Here is a 22,374-nt window from a genome sequence, read left to right as displayed (position 1 = left end):
TAATTACTGACATGGAAAGTTGTTTACAGTATGTTCTTAAATGATAAAAGCAGGTTACAGAGCAGTAAATGCAATATGAAATGGTTTTTGTGTAGTATAGATGTACATACACATGCATGCATAAATGTGTGTATTATGTGTATGTATGGATAGTTATGGTATATACACACATAAAAATACTTAATATTAGGTTGTTATATCACAGACGACATTTAAAAAGAATCTTTTTAATTACCTAGAGTTGATGATTTGCCTTAAATGAATCTAGATTATTTGTGTAATAAAAATAAAAGTTAAAAGAGAGAAAAATATCATGTTCCTAAGTTGTCCTCAAACACATGACACTTTATTTCACTGAGGTCTGTTGTTGGATATTGGGTGGTGTTCAGGTTTCCCTATTATAAAAAATGCTGGCTTTAATCAAGTGGCATTTTGTTGGTTTATTCTCTTTTTTTTTTTTTTTTGGAGGTATCTTTGAGGGGACCCTGGATGTCTCAGTCACTTAAGTGTCCGGCTTTGGCTCAGGTCATGATCTCACGGTTCGTGGGTTTGAGCCCTGAATTGGGCTCTGTGCTGACAGCTCAGCGCCTGGAGCCTGCTTCAGATTCTGGGTCTCCCTTTCTCTCTCTGCCTCTCCCCACTCACACTCTGTCTCTCACTCTCTCTCTCAAAAATAAATAAACAACAAAATAAAAGAAAGGTATCTTTGATTACTTAAGTGACTTGGTTTGGCTGTTCTATATCTTTTTCAATATATTTTGAAGGAAGGAATTTTTTTTTTTTTTTTTTTTTTTTTTTTTTTTTTTTTTTTTTTTACATTCCCTCTCTCCTGCTTCTTTATAAAATGTCCTTGAATTTCCAGAATAGATGAAGCTCCAAGGTAAACTAGAACTCTAATTTTCTGGACATTCATGAAACGAGATAATACATGCCAAATTGCAAACGGAGCATAAGTGTTGCAAGGTGCTCTCTCCATCCTTAAGAAAAGAGAACACTTAACACAGAAACTAAAGATGAAATACCCAAACTGAAAAGGCTCTTTAAAATAGCAGACATTCTACATTTTCTCACTTGATCATCAAAACAAAACCAAACTAAACCAGAAAGAATATTTCTTTACTACACGTTCGTTTTGCCAACACATTCCTTTATATTAAAAATGAAAAGACCTTAAAATACCCTAACAGATAGCAAAGCCTTGGAGAGCAAGTTTACATGCAGGGCTGGAGATATTCATTAAAATTGTAATTAGACTCACAATTAAATTCATTCACAGTAGAAACTTTGCTTGTAAGTGTTGCTACAGGAAGAAACCTCCGTCTGAAAATTAGTTCAGCAGTCTGAGCGATTTTAATTATGCAGAGTTGATTATCGCTAGAGAAGGAAACCTTTATTGCAGCCACAGAATGAAGACCTTCCCCCCCCACACTTTTTTTTTTTTTTTGGTTTCCTGAGCTAATATGAGGTCCATATTTTGATATCCAAATGTTTCTCTAGGCAAAGAAAATGTGAGAAAATTTCCACAGCAGGACAGGAGAAATTCCAACATGGTCCCCGGCTAAATAAGATACGCAACCCTACACCCTGCATCTTTTTTTCATTATACGCCTCGATCCTCGTCATTTGGTGAAGGGAAAGGCAAGGAGACAGAAATAGCATTTATTTGACATTTACTATGTGCCATCCTCTGTGACCGGCAGTTTCTTTTCCCAGGTCCCCCCTTTGGGTCATTGTTCCATTTCACAGATGGAGAAACTGGTGAAGGGGAGGTGAAGTGAGTGTCCTAGAAGGGGAGCTGCATTTCAGCATTTCTCTTCCTCATCCGGTGCCCGCTCTCACACCCTGTGTTACCCTTCCCGCAGTCACACGCTATCTTAGCAAGTGCTTGCACGCCAGCCCTGCTTTGAGCCGTGAGTCCGGGTGAGGCTGAGGGCAGCACTTCTACAGGCCCAGCCCCACTCCTCACTGTGGCCCAAACCTCAGAGGCTGCAGGACTGTGCTGGGTAGAGTGGAAATGGGGTGGAGGAGGCAGCGGGAAGATTGCCCACGTGATTTGGGAAAGTCACTTTGTCTGTCTGGAGTTCCATTTGTCCTCTGTAAAATGCTTGCTTGGTATGGGAGGCCCTCAGGGCAGCAAGATTCCAGGATTCCCTGATGTAGGAGTGTTGGCAACACTGACTCCATCTTTGGCCTTCCATATTGTTCGTGCCAGAGCAGTGACCTCCCTTGGGGCTACACGTTCCAGACCCCTTGGAGGTAAATGTGTGCCTTGACCGGAATGCAGGGAGGCTTGTTCTCATCTTTCCTACAGTTATTCAGATATCTAGTAGAGATGACATAGTTTCTGCCCCTCCCCCGCTCTGGCACACGGATGGCACCATGAAGTCTGTTACATATTAAACTCTTTGACTTCACTACAGTGACTTCTGCACCTCCCCTTGTTCTACAAAATCTGTGGACTAAGTTCCTGACTTTGTGGAGAATAGCTGGATTGTCACCTGCCCCACCCCCTCGGTCCGTAAGTTAACTTGAAAAACTTTTTGAATGTTTTATTTATTTTTAAGAGAAAGGGTGCAAGTGGGGTGCAAGTGGGGGAGGAAGAGAGTAGAGAGAGAGGGACGGAAGATCTGAAGTGGGCTCTGTGCCGACAGCAGCAAGCCGGACGCGGGGCTCAAATTCACGAACCTTGAGATCGTGACCTGAGCCGAAGTCGGACACTCAACCGACTGAGCCACCCAGGCGCCCCAGTAAGTTATCTTAAGTAAAACTCTGTAAATGGAATGGAGTTGCCTGCTTCGTTTTCAGGTCTCAAAGTGACTTCTCAGTTTGGAAGATACTTTATGGTCCCTCCTCCACCTTCTAATATGTGTCCGTTGAACTTTCAAAGCAACCGCAGGCAGAATCTTGCTGAAACTCGAGTGCCTCTCCTCCAGAGCCCAAAGCCCTGCGGAGTGCTCCTATTTCTAAAAATAGGCTGGCTCAGTCTGTAGAGCATGCAGTTCCTGATCTCAGGGTCCTGAGTTCAAGCCTCACTTTGGGCATAGAGCTTACTTAAAAAAAAATATTTATGAAAGTGTGAAGCAGTAGAGAGGAGGAAGTTTAATGAACCCTCATATACCCATTAATGTGGATTTAACAACTGTTTACATTTCCCACATATACCCACCACATTGGTTGTAAGTATAACGTTGTGCTGAAATCTAAAGGAAATTACAGACACAGTATCATTTCAACCACAAATACTTCAGCATACATCTCTAAAAAGCAAAGGTCATTTTTCTACATAATAGTCACAGAATTTTCACACCTAATATAATTAATAATAATTTCTTCAGATCATCAAATAGCCAGTTCACTCTCAGATTTCTCTAATTGCCCCCAGATATTACAGCTGGTTTGTTTCAAGGAGGATCCCATCAATGCCCCTACATTACATTGTTTCTTGTGTTTCTTAAGTCGTTTTTAATCTCGTATAGTCTCCCTCTATTTTTTTTTTCCCCAGGACATTGACTTGTGGAGGAGTTTCAGGAAACTGGGGCTCATTGTCCGCTTGAAAGTTTCTCTTTCTGAATTGTCTGATTGCTTCCTCATGGTGTTAGCTTTCTTGTTCTGCTCTAAGTCCTGCCTAAGCTGAAAATTAGAACTAAACACTGAGTGGATCCAAGATCAACATTTTGTCGAGAACATGTCATGGACGATGCTGTGTCCTGCATATTTAATCACTTCAGGAGACAAGTGAGGCAGTGGTAGCTTGGCCCCACCTCTGGAAAGTTACATTCCCTTTGTCACCAGCTTGTAGCCTGTGAGTGATACTTTGCCATCAGGTCACTATCGAATTCCCCATCAATCTTTCGGCTACACGTCTTAGCATCATTGATAATCCTTGCCCTTATCAGCTGACCGATGGTGATTATCCAATTCTGTATTTCCTTTTGATTTATTAGCTGACATTGTTCCATGCAAAAGTGTTTTCTGGAAACTCATCTTGACAAAAGCATGGTCTAGAACCCCAAGGCTGGGCTCCTTGGCTTCTTGCATTAAGTCTTAAACTGGGGTTTAACTTAATTGGCCTTAATTTGGATTTGAGAAGAATGTTTCTCAGGATTGCTGGATTCAGGATCCCTGTTTCCGTAAGCTTGGCTTCCAAGGAAACAAAGGCAAGCCTGGCTCGTATAATTGGAAGAATTTCCTTTTTCTCTTGAAAACCAAAGAAACACTAGGAAACAGGCAATGCAGTGCCTGCAGAATATTTTGAAAGTATACATTGTCAACGAAGCTCACATAGAATTGTAAAAAATTGTCTTCCCCAGAACAACTTTCTTCTTCAAGTTGAACTGTTAACTTCTGACATACCACATGCAGATGTGTTAGCCATATTCTTAGGAGACACAGACTAAATCAGCTTGTCTCTGCCATCTTTGATGTTAGCTGGAGGCTGTCTTCTTGTCTTTTCCTTGTGAGTTATAGGCGTCTTGCCTCACTCTGCCCCAAAGCTCCAAAAGATGTGAAAATTTATAGGCAACCAGGGCTTGAGTCTGTGGCCCATGATGATATGAATTCCAACCTTTCGGAGCTTCCATGAAACAACCAGTGGGAAAGACAAAAACTTCTGTAAAGTGGTGCATATGTAGGACATCAATTCAGTGGATGCCTCCGCTTGATTGATGATGTGCAAGCAAGAAATCAGTGAGAACATGTATTTCTGAATTATCTGGGCTTCAGACCTCCATATCTTGAATGGAGAGCCTAGATTGAACTCTGAGATATACTCTGAAGGTCAGAAGGAAAATAGAACTTTGATACAACCAAAGAATCTTTGAAGGGGTGCCACATAAACTGTTCAGTGCATTCTCTGAGATGGTGTGGCTTGAAGTTAGGCAGATCTGAGGTTCCAATTTCCAACCTTTACCAGCTGGGTCAATTTATTAGCCTTTAAAAGGTGAGTTGCTTCATTTGTCTGTAGCTGGATCCCCATGTGAGCGAAAGTTGGAACTCAGAGATGTCTTTGTGTATCTGATGAAATCATGGGCCTGTCATGCTAGGAATCACTTGGCATGAGGCATTTTGGCCCAAGGAAAATGAGAGCAGAGGGTTTTACAGATGCTTGAGTACGGAGAAGGGAAAGTGAGGTTTATAAGGAGTCTGGGTCAGATGAGTCTTTAAGCTTAGCCTCAAGGCTGTGTCTAATCTCAAGGTGGCAGTGGTCACAAATTGAAGGGGCTGCTTGCACTGTGGCTCTGAAGGTTAATTTTGGTGCCCAGGAGTCAAAGTGAGACACACGGGGTGGACCTCCGTGGTCCTTACCCACACTCTGCATGGAGCTCAGCATGCTCACAATATAGTGAGGACAACAGAAAACAAGTCCTTTTCTTTTCTTTTCTTTTCTTTTCTTTTCTTTTCTTTTCTTTTCTTCTTTTCCTTTCCCTTTCTTTTCCTTTCTTTTCTTTTCTTTTCTTTTCTTTCTTTCTTTTTTTTTTTTTTTTTTTTTTTTGCAATTTAAGGTCTGATGACTTTGGGAGCCTCATAGGGTGAGATGCTTGTTAGGATTACCAGTTTTCTTGTGGAGAGAGCCAGTAGACGGGAACTGAGGTGAGTTCCCAACTTCAAGGGTTTTCATGGGCAACAGGCCTCATGGAGTAAGTGCCCAGAGCTTGAGAAGGGTGGCTGTGAGTCAGGTGAAGCACTCCTACATCTTAGAGATCCTGTAGAAAGGATGCAGGGAGCCTGCAAGATTTATATTTCAAGTGTTAATGTTGGTTTGAACCTACTGCATTTACAGACTTGTGTGATAATCTTGCTAGGGCTAGATTTAGAGGAGTTAGCCCTACTGCAAAGAATTGCCTTCGGGCTGAAATAAAGAAAGTGTGTAACACAATACTTGGCACAAAGCAGCAGTTTCAGAACTGTTAGCTCCCTCATGTTTTATTTTTATCCCCATCTCCATGGAGATACATAAGGTCTTCTTTTGAGGTCTAACTTCTGGGTAAGTATTGTCATTGTTATGTTCATTGGTTTATTTATTTTGCTGAGTTTTCTATACAAGAACACATTTTCTCATTGCCCTTTTGATTCCTTTCCACTGTTCTTAGAAACAATGGCAATAACAACCAAACATGGGTGGCCTTCCATTAAAATCCCACAACTGTAAATGGAACTGGTAAAAAAAGAAAAAAAAAAGGATAGGTCCAAATTAAAGCGATAAATGTATTCCCGTATTCTTGTTAATGCACAGATATCCAACCTGCATAACTTTTTCTTCTAGTCATGCAAGAGGCAAAGATAATTTAGAAACACTCATGCTCTCTTTGTCACGCTATTGACAAAAAGGCTCAGAGAAAACATAATACACCCTTGTTGAAAATAAACATGAAAAAGCCCTTAAGACATGCAAAGGAAGGTCTATAATTTAGAGCAAATTTTTTAGCCTGAATAAATCACATCTGTTATTTCCTTAGTGCCAAAGAAAGGCTAGGCTGTTCCTGGAACAGGGCGATTCCTTCTACATATGTTTCCCAAAGGGCCTTGATGATGTCAGGAAGTAGTACCCTCTGTGATATGGTCAGGCAGAAACTGGCCAGTAATATTAATTATGGAAAAGGATCATTTCTTATGGATCTGAGTCCAGTCATTTGGCTTGAATGATACAACTGAATCTCCTGAAAACACATTACAAATATAGTTTCAGAATTTTAGTAAGTTCTCTCTTATTTAGAATCTCTCATGTCTTCTTCCCATCCCCTGCTGTCCTTTAGAGGCAGATTCCATCACCTCCCACCATCTCCAGTGGACTTTACCACCCATTTTCCATGATGCTTCTGCACTCTGTATTTACTTCTGTTGGGGCATCTGTCAGGCATGTTACAGATGCACCCCAACTTACCGTGATTCGACTTGTAATTTTTAAAAATATTTTTTTGTTTTCAGGCAGGTGCAAGCAGGGGAGGGGCAGACAGAGGGGGACAGAGGATCCAAAGTGGGCTGTGCGCTGACAGGCTGTCAGCAGCAAGCCCCACGTGGGGCTTGAACTCATGAACTGAGAGATCAGGACCTGAGCCAAAGTCAGACGCTCAGATGACTGAGCCACCCAGGTGCCCCTTGACTTATAATTTTTTGACTTTATCATGGTGTGAAAGCTATGCCCAGTGGAAACCATACTTCAGATTTTGAATCTGATCTTTTCCTGGGCTAGTGACATGCAGTGCATGCTCTCTTGTGATGCTGGGCAGAGGCAGCCACACGATCACGAGGGTCAGCTGGATCCTACACTGACAACCATTCTGTGCCCATGCAACCATTCTGTTTTTCACTTTCATACAGTATTCAATAAATGATATGAACTGTTCAACACGGTGTTATCAGATAGGCTTTGTGTTAGATGATTTTGCCTAACTATGGGCTAATGTAAGTGCTCTGAGCATGTTTGAGGTAGGCTAGGCTAAGCTATGATGTTCAGTAGGTTAGATGTAGTAAACGCATTGTCGACTTATGATATTTTCAACTTACAGTAGGTTTATCAGGATATAACCCCATCATAAGTCAAAGAAGAGCTGCATGGATTTTTGTTTTTATGACTGTGTCTCTCACTAAAGAGTTACTTCCTTGAGGGACATCTGGGTGGCTCAGTTGGTTAGGAGTCCGACTCAGGCTCAGATCACGATCTCGTGGTTTGTGGGTTCAAGCCCCATGTCAGACTCTGTGCTGACAGCTCAGAGCCTGGAGCCTTGTTTCAGATTCTGTGTCTCCCTCTCCCTGCCCCTCCCTCACTTGCACTCTGTCTCTCTCTCCCTCTAAAAAATAAAGAAACATTAAAAAAAGAGTTATTTCCTTGAGGAGAGGGCCTCATTTTTCTATTATTTTGCCCCCAGAAATGAACTCAGTTCCTACCTGCAGCGTAATGTTCAATGAATATTTGCTGGAGGGGTTCATAGAGTCTTGGGTTTGGAAGGAAACCTTTTGGTCATTTTAGGAAACAGAATAGTGGAGCAGATAACATCCGAGCCATGCCCTCCCCTCATTTAGCAGAGGGAGGCGTGGGACTGGATCAGGATCGCACAGTGAGCTAGAGGCAAGCGGAAGCCAGAATTCAGAAGTCCCGTATCAGTTCACGGACATAATGTTCTGTGGAGCATTTGGATGTTATCAGTTACTTTGAGAAAACAAATGGGCTGTATATTCCAGTTAGTTGGCCAGCTTTATTCATTGTAAAACTTCCTTGTGATGTTTCTAGACTGAGCTATGGTTTATAGCGCTTCATAAACATATTTCCTCATGAACCCTTTCCTCATGTACCGTCTCACTGAACTGATGTTCCCCAAAATGCACTTTGGAAAACACAGTTGTGGTAGGCAGAATAATGCCCCCTCCCAAATGTTCAAGTTATAGAACCTATATATATGTTAGGTTACAAGGTTATAGAACCTGTAGGCACGTTACGTTACAAAACAAAGGGGAATTTAAGGTATTGGATGGAATTAAATTTACAAATCAGCTGATCTTCAGCCAGGGAGATTATCCTGGGCTATTGGGGTGGATCCAACATAATCAGATCCTTAAAAGTGGAAGAGGGAGACAGAAGAGGAGGTCAGAGTGATGCATTGTGGGAAGTAGTCACTGAGCCATTGCTGGCTTTGAAGTTTCAGGAAGGGACCAGGAGCCAAGGAATGCAGGTGGCCTTTAGAAGCTGGAAAGCATGGAATGGATTATCCCTTAGAATCTTGAGAATGAAAATGTAGTGCTGCTGCGTAGTGGCTATCATCATTGTAGCCAAGTCTGTAGCCGAACTATGCCAGACTTCTGACCTCCAGAACTATTAGGTAATAAATTTGTGTTCTTTCAAGCCACTAAGAGTGTGGTAATCTGTTATAGCAGCAATAGAAATTTAATGCAATTTTGCTGATGTCGTAAACTGCATGTTTAACATGCTCCCAGATAAGCTTGGAAATTGTTTATATTCATGAATATATTGTTTGTATTGATGTCTCTATGGTGAGTTGGAATGATTCGCCTAATTGGCTGCAAACTGAGCCCAAAAAACCATATTTTATTCAATTTTTATAACTTTTGCTAAATTCAATTTTTTTGGAAGAAAGGAACTAGGTCCAGCTACACTCTAAGGGAGGAAATGACCAACCACCTGAGTACCAAGAGACAGGGATCATTGGGAGTCATTCTAGAAGCTGCCTACTGTAGACAGAAAGGGATTAGTGGATTTGTTTTTCAAGTTTATATTTCCATTCTTACCAGTGAGCTTGAAAGTTTCTTAAAGTTCTACTACAGCTGAGGTGACCATATAAGTTATCATCCAAGCCAGAAATCTTTTGAGATAATGGAATGCACAGTGCTGTAAACAACCACACTGGGATAGTCAGTATAGACTGTCCCCAGAACTGCAGATGTACAGTCCCCCCAGTTGAAGGTCACATTTCTGGGCCTCTTTCTTAGCCATTAGCATAATACCAACACATAACAAATATTTAGCACATTCCTGCTTATGGAATGGCAAAATGATTCCAAGATACACAAGGGCACTAGGGCCACTAAATGTACGGTTCTTACGTGCCAGTCTTATTAGGGAGGCTAAGAAACCCTCCTAACCTATTTAATCTAACTTTATTTTTTATCTTTTTTTTTTAATGTTATTTATTTATTTATATATTTATTTTAATGTGTATTTATTTATTTATTTATTTGAGAGAGAGAGAGAGAGAGACAGAGTGTGAGCAGGGGAGAGGCAGAGAGAGGGAGACGCAGAGAATTCAAAGCAGCTCCGGGCTCAGAGCTGTCAGCTCAGAGCCCAAAGTGGGGCTCGAACCCACAAACCATGAGATCATGACCTGAGCCGAAGTTGGACGTTCAACTGACTGAGCCACCCAGGGGCCCTTAATCCTACTTTTTAGTTAAAAAATAAATCTATGACAACAGAGATTACACTCTAGGAATAAATACCGAGAGAAGGGTGAGTGTTGGATTACAGAGGTATTGGCTTTAGCATTTGCTCTCATGAATACAAGGACATACAGTGTATGGTGAGGACCAGCTGGGTCTTTAGCATCATAGACTTGGGAGTTAGGAAAAAAAAAAAAAAGGAAAACATTGTTTTTTTTGTCTTGTGATGAGAGCTTCTAGGATTTCCTCTCTTAGCAACCTTCACGAAATATGCCATACGGCAGGGTTAACTATAGTCGTCATGCTGGACATTACATTTCCAGTGCTTACTTACCTTGTAACTGAAGTTTGTGTCTTTTGATCACCTTCATTTAATTCTCCCAGCCCTATCTGTTCTAGAATATATTTAAGATATGTATGTTGCTACACAATCTGAGGTTTACCAGAGTCCTTAACAAAGTCTATTAGAATTCCTAAACTTACAGTAATTTATCATTTTAACTGTCAGAGATAGTAGAAACTGAAAGCCATAACCAATTGAAGACAATGCTGATACGCCACGGATGAAAACAGTTGGTCCTTTCAAATTACAGGAATTTCAATTATTTACATAAGTTCTTTCAGAGAACTTTCTTTCTCTGAAAGAACTTATAAGTTTTGTACCCAGATGGCATGAGAGAGTAATAAATTCAAGTTTTCGGTGCAAAAATGTTGCCATTTCTGGTTTATAAAAAACAAGTTTTTGTAATCCTTAAATAACTCATAGTTACTAATAATTAATTCTTAATTATACATGAACATGGAGTTTTAAACAATTTTGCCTCTTAGAGAAGAAATCTGAATTTCAAATAAACATGGAATAATTTTTTAGTGTCAGTATGTCCCATGCAATATTTGGGACACACTTAAACTAAAAACTATTCTGTATTTATCTGAAATTTAATTTTAACTGGAAGATCTCTTGGTTAATTTTATTCCTAGGAATTTTATTCTTTTTGATGCTATTATAAATGGAATTGTTTTCTTAATTTCCTTTCCAGGTTATCCATTGTTAGTAGATAGAAACATAACTGATTTTTGTATGTTTACTTTGCATCCAGCAATTTTTTTGTGGAACCTTTGGGGTTTTCTAATTATAAGATCATGTCATCTGAAAACAGAGGCTATTTTACTTCTTCCTTTCCAGTTTGCATATCTTTTATTCCTTTTTTTTTGCTTAACGGTGCTGGCTGAGACTTCCCGTAGTATGTTGAATAGCAGGGACAAAATATTCTTCTGTATCTTACTCCTGATCTTGGAGGAAAAGATTTTACGACTGAGTGTGATGTTAGCTATGGGTTTTCATACATGGCTTTTATAATTTTGAAGTAGTTTCTTTCTGTGCCTAGTTTACTGAGTGTTTTTTTTCTTTTTTATCATGAAAAGGTGTTGAATTTTGTCAAATGCTTTTTCCTCCCCCCTTTTCTGTTAATGTGGTGTATTACATTTATTAGTTTTAATACATTGAACCATTCTTGCATTCCAGGAATAAGTCCCATTTGGTTATGGTCTATAGTCTTTTAAATGTCTGTTAACTTCTATTTGCTAGTATTTTGTTGAGGAATTTTGCATTAATATTCATCAGGGATATTGGTTTATAGTTTTTTTTTTTTCTTTCTGGGAGTATCTTTGGCTCTGGTACAGGGTAATGCTGGCCTTATAAGAGAGTTTGGAAGCATTCCTTCCTCTTTAATTTTTTGGGAGAGTTTGAAGAGGATTGGTGTTAATTTTTCTTTAGATGTTTGGCTAGAATTCATCAGTGAAGCCATCTGGTCCTGAGCTTTTCTTTGTTGGAAGGTATTTGGTTACTAGTTCAATTTCCTTACTCATTATAAGTCTGTTCAGATTTTCTATTTCTTCATGATTTAGTCTGGTAAGTTGTGTGTTTCTAGGACATTGTCCATTTCATCTAGGTTATCAAAACTGTTGGTATACAATTGTTCATGGTATTCTCTGATAATTTTTTATTTCTATAAAATTGGTTGAAAGGTCCTGTCCTTCATTTCTGATTTGAGTCTTCTATTTTTCTTAAACTAGCTAAAGTTTTGTAATTTTGTTAATCATTTTGAAGAATCCACTATTCATTCTGTTGTCTTTTCCTTTTGTTTTTCTATTCCCTTTTTCCACTGATTTCTGCTCTAACCCTTATTATTTTCTTCCTTCTGCTAGTTTTGGGTTTAGTTCTTCTTTTCCTAGTTCTGAGATCATTCCTCTATTTTAATGCACACACATATACAGCTATAAATTTCCCTCTTAGCACTGCTTTGGGTGTCATGTATTTTTATTTGCTAAATATGGCAACTCTACCTATAAAGAACTGTGGCTTCTGTCTTATGTGTACTCCCTCTTACACCCACTTCCTCACTCTGGTAAAACCAGCTGCCTGGCTGTGAGCTGCACTCTAGAAGTCACACAAGGACTAAGGGAGGTCCCAGTGCAACAACTAATGAGAAACCAACTCTTGTCAACAACTACCTGAATGAGCTTAAAAACAGATCAGGGTGCATATGTCCCTTCAAAACAGCACACTTGTATCCCTTGGATAAATGCCTAGTAGTGCAATTGCTGGGTCATAGGGTAGTTCGATTTTTGGTTTTTTGAGGAACCTCCAAACTGTTTTCCAGAGTGGCTGCACCAGCTTGCATTCCCACCAACAATGCAAAAGAGATCCTCTTTCTCTGCATCCTCACCAACATCTGTTGTTGCCTGAGTTGTTAATGTTAGCCATTCTGACAGGTGTAAGGTGGTATCTCAATATGGTTTTGATTTGTATTTCCCTGATGATGAGTGATGTTGAGCATTTTTTACATGTGTCAGTTGGCCATCTGGATGTTTTCATTGGAGAAGTGTCTATTCATGTCTTTTGCCCATTTCTTCACCCAATGTTTATAGTCAAAGTATGGAAAGAGCCCAAATGTCCATCGATGGATGAATGGATAAAGAAGATGTGGTATATATATACACAATGGAGTATTACTTGGCAATCAAAAAGAATGAAATCTTGCCATTTGCAACTACATGGATGGAACTGGAGGGTATTAAGCTAAGCGAAATTAGTCAGTCAGAGAAAGACAAATATCATATGACTTCACTCATATGAGGACTTTAAGAGACAAAACAGATGAACATAAGGTAAGGGAAGCAAAAATAATATAAAAACAGGGAGGGGGACAAAACATAACAGACCCTTAAATATGGAGAACAAATAGAGGGTTCCTGGAGGGGGTGTGGGAGGGGGGATGGGCTAAATGGGTAAAAGGCATTAAGGAATCTACTCCTGAAATCATTGCTGTAATATACACTAACTAATTTGGGTGTAAATTAAAAAAAAAAACAAAGACGGATCGGCCTCTCAGTTGAGTTTTGAGATTACTTCAAACCTGGCCCACACCTTGACTACAGCCTCGTAAGAGATCCGAGCCAGAGGAACTTGCTGAGCCAAGGCTGAGTCCTGACCCGCAGAAATTATGCGATAGTAAATGTTTGTTGCATTAAGCCACTAAATTTTAAGATAATTTGTTATGTGGCAGTAGGTAACTAACTGACACAGTGTCTTAACATTTTCTTAAGGTTTACCAAGATAGTCTACATGACTTTACTTTCCTATATATATTTTTACAACCTTGAGAAATGTACCTTGCACATACATCTGGTAGGTGGGTTACTCAGGGACACAATTAGAGAATCTGGCATAAAAATAGGTCATTTAAATGACAGTCTAGATACAATAAAAATGCCTTGTGAGGAGGCATTTTATTGGTAATAAAACAAATAAAGCTATGCGTTTTGTTGGAACTGCTGGAGAGGGTACTCCTGAGAGATTCAGTAAGCAGAAAATAAAAGTAAAACAGACAGTATTTATGGTGTCTGTTTAGTTTGCTCTTTTCATTTTAGTGAACATAATACAGAGCTTATGTAACATAATTTTTAAATCCTGTGTATATTGATTAAACTAATTATGGTGCATTCATCAATGGAAGACTCTAGTCCTTCAAGATAAGGGTCCAGAGATATATCAATAGGATGGAGATTTGTTCACAGTAAAACATCAGGTAAAAAGGTGGGTTGCTTGCAAATGTTTGCTATTATAAACAATACTGTGGGGGTGCCTGGGTGGTTCAGTTGGTTAAGTGTCCGACTTCAGCTCAGGTCATGATCTCATGGCTCGTGGGTTTGAGCCCCTCACCAGGCTCTGTGCTAACAGCTCAGAGCCTGGATCCTGCTTCGGATTCTGTGTCTCCCTATCTCTTTGTCCCTCCCCCACTGATGCTCTGTCCCTCTCTCTCACTTGAAAATAAATAAATAAACATTAAAAAAATTAATAAACAATACTGTGATGAACATCTCTGTAGGAAAATCTCTGCACACATCCACGATTTTATTAGTCTTGGTTCTCTAGAGAAACGGAACCAACAGGAAATACACATATATTTATTGTAAGCAATTCTCTCATGTGGTTATGGGGGCTGGGAAGTCCAAGATCTGCAGGTAGTAAACTGAGGACTAGGAGACTGATACAGTTCCAGTCTAGGTCCAAAGGCCTGAGAACCAGGACAGCCAAAGGTGTTCTAGAGTCTGAGTCTGAAGGCAGGTGGAGACTGATGTCCCAGCTCAGAGACAGACAGACAGAGAGAAAGAATTCTTTTTTTTTTTTTTTAATTTTTAACGTTTATTTGAGAGAGAGAGAGAGACCTAGCACGAGTGGGGGAGGGACAGAGAGAGGGAGACAGAGGATCTGAAGCAGGCCCTGTGTTGTGAGTGGAGAGCCCGATGTGGGGCTCAAACCCCCGAACCATGAGATCATGACCTGAGCTGAAATCAAGAGTTGGACGTTTAACCGACTGAGCCGCCCAAAGAATGAATTCTTTCTTATTCCGCCTTTTATTCTATTCAGGTCTTCAACTGATTGAATAAGGCTCACCCAACTGGGGAGAACAACCTACTCTACTTAGTCTAAGAATTCAAAAGTTAATCTCATCCAGAAGCACCCTCACAGACACACTCCGAAATAAAGTTTCAACTAATATCTGGGCACCCTGTGGTTCAGTCAGGTTGACACCCCCAAATGTAGCCATCACAGTGGTTATTTACCTAGAATGAATCATTAGGAGTAAAATTGCTAGATTCAGTGTATGCCACTTTTTAAGGCTTGTGTTTTGGTTCAATCCGTTTCTGATCATTCCAGGTGACCATGCTAACGGGTTTTATCCTTGTCTCCAGTGTCTACTTGAACGTTTGCACATTGCTAATGTGGGCCACATAGGAGGGACTCATTAAGCCTCTTGCCTCCAACCTCCCTACTCACTTCTATCATGGAGTGGTTTACCGGCTAAGTCTCCATCATTCTACTGCTCTGTTAAATCTATTTCTAGGTGCTAGGTGGTCTTTTTTTTTTTTTTTTTTAAGATATTATGTTACTGACAGGTTCTGCATGAAATATATGTTTACCAGATACTCTTCTTTGGCTAAAAATCTGCCAATTTTTCCTTGTGCGTGTGTAAAAACAGAACGTAACTGTTTATCTTCAGAGGGAAACTAACCTGACTTTATCTGTAACTTAATTACCATGAAGTCCCACGTGTGGTCTGCAGAGCTGCATAAATTAATAACGCTGTAATTGTGGAGTTCACATACCAGGAATCCTTACTGCCCTCTCTAGAGAGCCAGGCTAGCAAACAGGCTTTGCATTCACATGTATTCTCTGAGCGGACTTTTTTTTTCCCCTCCCTGAACATTTCCACCCCTTCCCTGCCCCCCCCACCCTTTTTTTATGTCCCTTTTACTCTCCTTGGAAGCAGTCTGTGGCATGCTTATAGCCACTGCCTCTCCTCTGGGTGGCTATTGAAATATCCCCCTAATATTTCTCCATTATAATGCGAGCCGTCAATAGCACAATGCCTTGTTGGCCTGCCTTTCCAGGACAAAGTACGGAGCGATTCCATTACTCTGGCATCCATCAGGACAATAAGCCACAAATCTTTTTCAGTGCAGCTCCAGACGTGGCTGCCTTTGGGCTGGAAGGCAGGGAGAGGCAGGAATGTTTCCCCAGCGTGGAGAGAAATCAAACGCGTGTATTCTGGTTTCTTCTGCATGTGCTCTTTGGAATGAGTCACCGCGTACTTTTAACGAGATTGGAAGGAGGGAAAAGTTTTCTTTGGTGAAATGATTCAGTCAGAGAGATTGCAGGAGTCCACTGGGGACAAGATTCCAATATGTGCTTAATTTTCTTTGGAGGATTTGCTAATGATTGGTGGGAGCCCCAGTTCCTATTTATTACTTACTTTTCTTAATAATGAAAAAGAGACCATATGCTGGGTGTGCAGCTTGCTGATAAACTCACTTAGAGCAATGACTGGCAAGTGTGTGTATTTTGTACGCTGTGCTATTAAGGGGGGAAATCCTAAACTCTATTAAGAAATTTGCCGCCTTTGAAGCTGGTACCACTTGGCCTTCAAGGTTTATGCTAATATCAGCTAAACATGTGAGGCGTTAAGTGTTTTATTTTTTAGAAGAATTTTGAACATTTCTTACCTCACTAGGAACATCAGAATAAATTCCAGATGGATTAAAGAGTTAAATATTTAAAAACCTTAACTGTTAGAAAATCTGGAAGAAAATAGATGTGAATATTTATCAAGCCTCCTGAGGGGGAGAGTTCTCTAAGCTTAGAATTGATGGAATAAATCACTAAGGATGTGATTGATAGATGTGACTACATAAAAATTTAAAACTTTTATACATCAAAAAAAAAATCACCAAGATTAAAAAGCAATCAACAAAACTAGAGATGATGCTGTAGGAAGTTTGACAAAGGGTAACTTCTCGTAATAAATGTAAAACTCATATGAATTCAATAACACAAATACCAGGACCCCAGGAAATACACGGAGAAAGGATATAAATAGGCAAAACACAAATATCAAGTATGTTGGTAAATGACGGCACACATTTTTTTTTAAAACTTCCCTGAGTAACCAAATAAATGCAAATGAAAACAATAGTGAGGGCTTATTTTCCCCTTTCAAAAATTCCCCATCCAAACAGTTGGTGTTTAAAACAAAATAATGGTCCCTAATGTTGATAAGGTGTAGTAAAATAATCACTTTCATTCATTGATTAAGAGAAAGTTAACAGATAACATCCAGCTTTAAAAAAAATCCCTTAAAATAAAAATTTATATTGCAAATAATTGGTGGGCTGACTTTACGTGATGAGACTTCAGAGTGGTTTAAAAAATGTCTGCTTTTCAATTTTTTTCCTACTTTAAACTTTTTTTAATATTTATTTATTTTTTGAGAGAGAGAGAGAGAGAGTGTGGGAGAGAGCATGAGTGGGGGAAGGGCAGAGACAGAGGGAGACACAGAATCCGAAGCAGGCTCCAGGCTCTGAGCTGTCAGCACAGAGCCCCATGTGGGGCTCAAACCCATGAACTGTGAGATCATGACCTGAGCTGAAGTCAGACACTTAACTGACTGAGCCACCCAGGTGCCCCTACATTTTATAGAACATCGTCATATATTGCCTTTACTCTAAAGGAAGTCATAGTCTCATCAACTTCAGCTCTGTGATGCCATGGAACCCTCAACCAGCTTTTTTTTTTTTTTTTGTGAATGCCAGTTCTAATGCAGTTATATCATTTTTTCTTTCTTAGACTCAAAGCTCTAGATCCTTCTATGCATTGTACTATAACCCTCTTTTCTTACCATCACTATGGACAATCTTTGCTGACAATTAATAGTCACACCCAAGAAAGAAAGAACACAAAGAGCCTTATGTTAGTTTAGATCAACTTATTCTGCCAAATATATAGGAGGAAACTGGGTTTTAGAGATGATTGAATTTTGAAATCAAGGGTAAGAAATTGTGTGTAAGAAGGGTAGTCAGTTTTTTTGTTTCGTTTTGTTTTAATAGTGAAGGCAATAGGTAGTCATTGAGAGATTCTGTTCGAGGAAGTGATACCATCTTACCGGGTGGTAGAAAAAAATTTGTGCCACCTTTGTAGAGGGTGAATTAGGGGAAGGAGCCAAAAGCTTCTTTGATTTTCCCTGAACCCTCCTTCTGACCCTATTGCTGTCTTTGAACCTCCTTTTGACAGTTTTTACTCTTTTTATCACCATCTGGAGCTCTCCTTCCTGATCTGTACCTTGCTCTCTTTGTAGGCACACTGGTCCTCCTTCCCAGGGGAGTGAGTTTCCATTCATCTTAAGTCCCATTTGCCCCAGAGACTTCCCCTGCGTGCATTGAGAAGCCCCTGCCTTTCTTCCTCAGTGTCCACACTTCTCGTTCATACTGCCGGCCATCTGCCTGTGGCATTCAGAGCTTTAGTTTTCTCTAAGAGAGAGAAGAGGTCGTCTGCAGGTGAGGAAATGATGGCCCAGAGAGGGGTGTGAAAGAGCAAGTTGGCATCCAAGATGGTTCTAGAACCCAGCTGCTATGGATTGAATTCTTGTGTTCCTCCACAATCCACACATTGAAGCCTAGTCCCCAGTGTGACATTATTTGGAAGCAGGGCCTTTGGGAACTAATTAGGTCATGCGGGTGGAGCCCTCATGAAAGAGATTAGCGCCCTTAAAAGAAAAGTCAGAAGAGACATGGTTACTCTCTATGCCTTGTGAGGAAGATGACTATTTGCAAACCAGGAAGAGTTCTTACCAGAACCTGCCCATGCTGGCACACCGATCTCAGACTTCCAGCTTCTAGAACTGTTATAAATCCATGTTTGTTGTTTAAGTCCTGTGGTCTGCAGTATTTATCGTAGCAGCCTGAACTGACCAAAACACCAGGTCTCCTGGACCCTCCTTTGGAATCCTTTCCCCTGCCCTGCTGTTGGTGGGCTATGGCATTGTAAGAGTTTGGTGTGTATCTTGGCTGTCTTTTCTTTTTGAGGGACAATTTGAAGGCAGAATTTGGTGGTTTCTTTTTTATATTATTCTTTCCAATGCTTGACAAGATGCTGAAGAAATGATGATTTAGATTCTAGGTTAGCCTTTTATACTGGATCAGTATTTAAGAGCTAGAGTCACTATTTTATTCTTAACCAAGGAGGTTTTTGATAGACAATAGTATGGTTATTGTCGTTTTGGGTTAATTATTTTACAACTTCCAATTGCATTTTACCAGCCAAAGAGAAGATGGCTGGCATAATAGGAACTGACCGCCGAGGAAATGCAACCTAGCTCTTTATTATTTTTCAAACTATGATCCTGAATCTTCCTTTCCTTTAACCATGTGAAGAAGACAGTAGGAAGAAAGCTTGTGTGATGCTTACAAAACAGCATATTACCTAAAGAGCATTATTTAAATAAGATATTCCCTTTTGCCAAACGTTTTAATAAACATTCAGAGACTTGATGGAGATGTTAAAAAGAGGAAAGAGAAAAATGCCAATCTATAAACAGATTTCAAACACCCTAAGCAGTATACTTCTTTCCCCCCACCTCCCCAACTATTTTATTCTCTTTTACCCCCTCAATTTTCCCTGGGCATTGAGAAAGGAATTACTCCCACAATACTTTGCAACGGATACATATGAGCTATTCTGAAGTATATTTCAGGTGGTCTATAAATAGCCCACTGGAGCAGCATGGTGCTGCTGCTGGGGGACAGGACAGGAAGGCAAAATCCAGAAATCAACAAAGCCTGTCAGAATGTTTCAGGGGGAGAAGTTTGATCCATTTAGGCCTTGTGGTCTTTCATGTTGGATCTGACTGTTGGGGTTTGCTGGTGTGGCTGTTGGGGCTCGCTGGATGCCTGACTTATGATCACAAATGGTTTCTCTGGATGTGGAAGACTGGATCTTAGTGCTGCCACATGACCTTGGGCATGTAAGCCACAGTTTCTTCACGTGGCAAACGTACACACTTGCATCAAAGATTGTTCCAAAGTCTAAACCAGATGAAATGGAACTATATAGTGATATACCCAGCACATAGAAAGAAATTCTCAACAGATCTTGGCCTAATGAGGCCTCATACCTAGTGGGAAAGCATGGTCTTTGGACTCAAGAGTCTTGGATGCAAATCCTGCTCCCTCTCATTTACTCAAGGGGTAAACCAGAGTAAGTTACTTAATATTTTTCTGGACTCAGTTTCCTCATCTATAAAATAATGATAGCAAGTTGATGACATAATGATGCTAAGGGTTCAACTTTATTTATTAAAGAAATGTTAAGTTCATAGTGTCAACTAAGTACTGTTCTGGGCTCTGGGGATAAAATAGTGTGTACAACTTATTCCTTGACCTTAAGGTACTCAGATACTCACTCTGGGGGCAGATAATTGCAATATACATATTGCACCAACTATAATTATATTATATTATATTATAATTATAATATAATATAATATAATATAATATAATATAATATATAATTATATTAGAGTGTGATAAGCACCCTGTTGGGTAAGAACAAGATTCAAATGGGAACACCTATTGAGGAAACTAATCTAGAGTTTGGGAGTTATAGAGAGCTTTTTAAAAGAAGTGGTGTCTCAGAACCTTCACTGAAAAAAAGAGTGAGCTGGTCGACATGTGCCTGGAAAGAGCTGATTATGCATAATCATTATCTAAAATATTTTATATTTCTCACTTCATCCTCACGGCGATCCTAAGAAGAAGGTCCTACTATTACCCCAATTTTACAGAGGAGGAAACTAAGGACTAGAGAGCCATGTACAGATTTACTCTAGAAGGCACTTTTTGGAGTCTTTGTAGAGTTCACCATATTCTCTTTCCTCTAGAAATGCCCTCTCTTCACTCCCTGTGCACACAGAGGTGTCTCTAGCAATGCGTCTCCACCATATATACCCATTCTGATCCACAGTCTATTAGACCAAAGATGAATCTGACCAAAGGTTGGCCACATACATTACCTTACGATTCTATGATGCCAATACTATTATTATGTTTAATAAGATAAGTGAGGCAATATACATATTAGCTTGAAACATAACCTCAAAAAAATAATGTATTTAAAATATGTGCAATAGCTGGCACATAATAGATAAAATGAAAGCCAGTTCTTTTTTGCTCATATCCTTTGCTCAGTAGAGTCACAAATGACATGCTGACCTCAGTCTAACACCGATATGCTCAACACGCTAGGGTCATGTTTTTCCTCACTCATGCTCCCCATTCAGATTTAAGCTCTTTACGTTCCAAAATATCTCCCCCCAAAGTAATTCCTCCTTTATTCAATAAGCCACTCACATGGAACTAGTTGATTAAATAATAGCTTCTAGAATTTTCCATGGATGGCAATGGAAGTTCCAGATGACCATCTCTTGTCTATTTCTGTGTACAGTTAGAGAAGAGTGAGAAGGAAAATTTATTTTACCAAGAAAATAATAACTTGGTAATGCAAATTCAAAAAGGCCCTAAATTATACTTGAACTAAATTAATCTATATGAATTAGACAGATATTTAAATAGTTTCCTTTGTATGAATTTCATCATAGTCACCCTAAACATCCTGCTGTGTGGGGTGTCAAGTGGTTCATGAATAAAGCCGAAATGCCAAAATTAATAGCACAGCTGTGTGTAGAGCAGAATCTGAGCGTTAAGTTCTTTATGATTTTCCTTCTTGCAGATGAATATTGTCACACATATTTTACATTTGAGCAAAGGATTTGAGGAAGATGAACCTTCAGATATACAGCAAGTGGTGCAGTAGGTGCCAAGGTAAGATTAGCATAGGTGGGAGAACGTTATCAGCTTCCAGATCGAATGGAGACCATCTTTCCTTCACAGCCCGCTCAGCCCCACTGCTCTGAGCATGCTCTGTTGTATCCTGTTATTGGCAAAGCTGCATGTGAACTTCAAGTTCCAACAGGCAGCCATGGAGCTAGAGACCGCATGGCTCCATGCAGTGTCTAGATTCTTTGACAGTACAAAGACATCTGGGTTAGTCCACACGAGGGTATCAAAACCCCGCCCCAAATGAAGACCTCAGTGGGCCTGATACAGTGAAAGTCCCTGAGTGGACTTTCAATCCCTGGGGAGCTGTGTACAAAGCCCATAGTATCATTTCTTCCAGGCCTATGTCCTTGTAGCTTCCTCAGAACAATAATACAATGTCTTTCCCCTACGGGGTGCGGGAGCTGGCATAAGGCTTCTATCACTTTGGTTTTTAAGATTAAAGCTCTCTACAGCACCCACATATCCAGATTAATAGAACAGCCAATACCTCCTCCTTTACTACCCTGAATTATCCAAGAATTTTAGGGTTTACATAGTTCAAAAGATCCCATCCTGCCCCAAAATTGTTCTTGAAGGGGAAACTTGGCAATCTCATAAACCCATCCTCAGCCCCTGTTTTCTCTTCTCATTGCTTTTGTAGCTGTCATGTAGCCTTGATCTTGAAAACAGAAGACTATGCCCTGTTATGTGCCCTCTAGGGGTCATACTTTTCTTCCTGAATCTCCTGTGCCGCTCTGGGCACCAGGCCATTTC

At 40.0% G+C, this 22,374-nt stretch overlaps 1 long non-coding RNA gene across 1 annotated transcript in view; it reads left to right on the top strand.

Annotated features, from left to right (window-relative positions):
* The window catches only part of LOC132693352 (uncharacterized), a 47,580-nt gene extending 25,977 nt beyond the window's left edge, over positions 1–21,603 (top strand). The window contains exon 3 of the long non-coding RNA XR_009616753.3: positions 21,512–21,603. This is a non-coding gene — a long non-coding RNA (uncharacterized LOC132693352). The remainder of the gene's footprint in view (positions 1–21,511) is intronic.
* The last annotated feature ends 771 nt before the right edge of the window (positions 21,604–22,374 follow it).

The sequence above is a fragment of the Panthera onca genome, chromosome B1, assembly GCF_046562875.1.
Source record: "Panthera onca isolate mPanOnc1 chromosome B1, mPanOnc1 haplotype 2, whole genome shotgun sequence".
Classification (NCBI taxonomy): domain Eukaryota; kingdom Metazoa; phylum Chordata; class Mammalia; order Carnivora; family Felidae; genus Panthera; species Panthera onca.
Note: the sequence above shows the minus strand (reverse complement) of the source record. Positions and strands in the feature narration are given on the sequence as shown.